This window comes from Lathyrus oleraceus, chromosome 4 (assembly GCF_024323335.1).
Source record: "Lathyrus oleraceus cultivar Zhongwan6 chromosome 4, CAAS_Psat_ZW6_1.0, whole genome shotgun sequence".
NCBI lineage: Eukaryota > Viridiplantae > Streptophyta > Magnoliopsida > Fabales > Fabaceae > Lathyrus > Lathyrus oleraceus.
Window position 1 is genome coordinate 52,347,584 of NC_066582.1, and position 3,729 is coordinate 52,351,312.

General features: G+C 35.6%; 1 non-coding gene across 1 annotated transcript; it reads right to left on the reverse strand.

Moving 5' to 3' along the window:
• Window positions 1–2,115: 2,115 nt before the first annotated feature.
• LOC127077305 (small nucleolar RNA R71) lies at window positions 2,116–2,222 on the reverse strand. The gene has a single exon (XR_007787143.1). It is a non-coding gene; the product is annotated as a small nucleolar RNA R71 (small nucleolar RNA).
• Between the last annotated feature and the right edge of the window lie 1,507 nt (window positions 2,223–3,729).

A 3,729-nucleotide genomic window follows, 5' to 3' on the forward strand; every position in this document is an offset into this window, starting at 1 on the left:
CTGAAACAACAAGGTGAATTCAACCAAATAAGGAAAATGAAGAAAGCAGTTGAGTTCCTAGGGAAAATGCATAAGGATTGGTGTATTGTATAAAATCTATGCTCTATATGGAAGGAAATTCATTTTAAACAAGTGGATAAGATCAAAGAGTGCTAGAAGACAAAATAAGGTACAATAGTACAACCACTACTTTGCGTGCTCTACAAGAAAAAATAATGTCGCTTACACCTTGTTGTGGTAGTCTATCTCAAGATGCCTTATCTCCTACAATTGTCCCCTTGTACCGGATTCCTTGCTTGCTAAGCAGATGAAATGATGTGAAGGTGTTGGTTCATGTAATAGGCTTTATTTGATTTCCTTATTTTTTGGCCATGATCCAAGACATCATAAGAAACCATAGTGCATGCTTATAAATAGACCCTGTTGAAGATCGAGAAAGGAGTTCAACATTATCTCATAATGCAATATAGAAGATAACATTGTGAGGTCAATAGAGAGAAAAGAGAGAGTTTCTTCTTCTCACCATTTCCAGTACTAGTTGTAGATCCCTAACACGATTGGAGTCACCTCCTTCTGATTATCCATATCAAGAAATCGTTAAATTACTCTTAGGTTTGCATTTCTTCTTCGGTATTTGTTTAAGAATGTGTCTTTTGAGAACCATGTTTATAGTTTGTACTCAGCTCATCATGAGCTAAACCTTTTGTGTGTTGAGCAATGGGAAGTTAACGTTATGATATTTTTATGTTAAGTGATATGTTATTTAGTGGCTTGTTTTATTATGTGTTAACTTGCTTGCAAATCTGATTCTTTGAGTGATCAACTTAGAAAAAGATAAAAGCTTGATGTTATGTGAGATCCAACAACAAGTGGATTTCATAATAGAAGTAGTTGAAACAAGTATGATAGAGATATTCACTTGAATAGTTCACTTAGAGATAAGGAACTACAACTATAAGGGATTTCAGAATACAAACAGGCGTATTTTAAGGTTATAAGTGTAACATTAGAGATTCGTTCCCTTGCCCTAAACATGCATGTTTTGATGTTGTAGAAATACACCTTCAGATCACTCTGGCCTTTCTTGGCACGACACTGCACATCATGAACACATAGTTACTTCTTTAACAATAATGGACCTTAGCTCAACATATCCTCTCTTGATATCTTTTCACTCTCACCTTGCACGAATTAGATATGATTTAAAGGAGAAAAACTGAACTTGTGACATTCATATATTATTTTGATATTTTCTGATGCTTAAGTTAAAAAGATAGTTTATTGCAAAATCAACCTAAGTAACATTCACTGCTTGTGGGTACGATATCCTTGCTTTTTATCAGTTGTTACTTCTAAATATACATGTATACTTGCATGTGACATATTTTCAAGCAACGAGTTCTTGGTGTTGTTGTCGAGGAGTTCCAAGTTACATTTTGTATTTTGTATTCATTACTATTCTTTTTTATTGCTTAAGCATTTGAGCCTTTAACTTTTCTTATACTCTTTTGTCACAACAGGTGCTTAGCTATTGTATGTGCAGGTTGTTACATCCAGTATACAAAGGAGATCCTGAACCTGAAAGAACTCTCGGAGTACTAAGGAGATTTCAACTTACTGGGCATTTATCATAGAGTCCCCCCTCTTTTTGGTTGACCTACCAGAGCTAGAAGGAATAATGCAAGACGAAGTAGACGCATAAGTAGTCATGGAAGACAATGACATTATTGGCATTGTTAATGAAGGGGCAAGAAACATAAGAGATTATGCAATATTTAATCCAAATGCCATGAATACTGGGATCATACGTCCAAAAATTGATGTAACACAGTTTGAATTTAAGCCTATGATGTTTCAAATGCTATAAATTAATGGCCAGTACTTAGGTTCTGCAAACGAAGATCCTCACTTGTACTTGAGACAATTCCTAAATGTTTCTAGTAATTCTAAAATTTATGGTGTCACTGATGATGCATTAAGATTGAGGCTCTTTCCATACTCTCTAAGGGATAGAGTCAAAGTTGGTTAAATTCCTTTGAACCTAATTCCATTTCCAAATGGAATGATTTGGCTGAAAAATATTTGGCAAAGTATTCCCCTTCTTCCAAAAATGCCAAAATGAGAAATGAGATAACCTCATTTAATCAAGGAGAGGATGAATCCTTATTTTATGCTTGAGAAAGATTTAATGAGCTGCTTAGAAAATGTCCCCGCCATGGCATATCATTTGTATTCAACTTGGAACTTTTTACAATGGATTGGTACCTTCCTCAAGGAATATGTTAGATGCCTCAAGTGGTGGAGCTCTTTTTTCTAAATCTTATGAAGAGGGTTATAAGTTGATTGAGAGTATTACTTCCAACACTTATCAATGGCTTGTCACTAGGGCATCTGCTAACTTAACTCAAAAGAGAGATGTTAGTGTTCATGAAGTCACTGAGACTACAAACTGCTCAGGTGGCTTAAATCCACAAGATGATGAAGAATCTGACAACTCCTGAAGTGACAAAGTCTGAACCTGTCAAGGTGGTTACTGACACATCAGAGGTTGCATGTGTGTACTGTGGAGGTGCTCATTTATTTGAAGAATGTTCAGCAAATACAGTTTATGTTAACTATGTTGGCAACAACAAGTATAACAACCCCTATGATAACACGTACAATCCTGGTTGGTGTAATCACCCTAATTTCTCATGGAGTAATAATCAAAATCAACTAAAGCCTAAAAACCTCAAGCACCACAAATTCCTCCTGGTTATTCTGCACCTAATTATGTTGTGGAAAATCAAGGGAATAATCAGCTGTAAAATATTTTGAAATCCTTCATTCAAGAGACAAAGAATTAGTTTCAAGCACAAAGAGTTAGCATAAAAAATCTAGAGAACCAAGTGGGGTAGATTGCCACTACACTTAGTTCAATAAATCTAGGTGTTATCCCAAGCTCTACTGAAGCTCCATCCTCAACATCTGGAGTTAAGAATGTTGAAACTTGTCAAGTCATTAAAATTAGAAGTGGAAAATAATATGAAGGATCCACATCAAGAAACAACCAATCAAGTGAAGAACTGCCAACTCATGATAGTTCACAAGATGAAGAGGAGTCCATTGAGGAGCCTTCCTCAGAAGGAAATAATGAAGAAAATTTTGAGAAAAATGCTACCGGTATGACCTATGATTCATAAAAACAACTAGTAGTCATGCCAGAAGTCGACAGAACCCAAACGTTTGTTCAAGAAAGACCCACACCTCCTTTTTCTCAGGAAAGCTAAAGAATAGCAACAGTTTGGCAAGTTCATGGAAATTCTGAAACAAATTCACATCAACATACCATTTATTAAATCTATCTAACATATTCCAAACTATTCAAAGTTCATGAAAGATGTGATCACTAAGAGGAAAAAAAGTAGGTGAGTTTGCAAGTGTTGCATTAACTCAAGAATGCAACAAATTGGTTCAAGGAAAGCTTCCTCCAAGACTGAATGACCCTAGAAATTTTACTATCCCCTGCACAATAGGAGAAACTTTTTATAGGATGGAGTTATATGATCTTGGAGCCAGTATCAATCTCATGCCCTTGTCCATCTTCAAGAAACTTGGAATTGGAGCTGCTAGGCTAACATCAATTACTCTTCAGCTAGCTGACGGAAGTATTTGTTATCCTAAAGGGAGGATAAAAGATGTGCTAGTGAGAGTTGAAAAGTTTGTATTCCCTGTTGATTTCATTGTCAT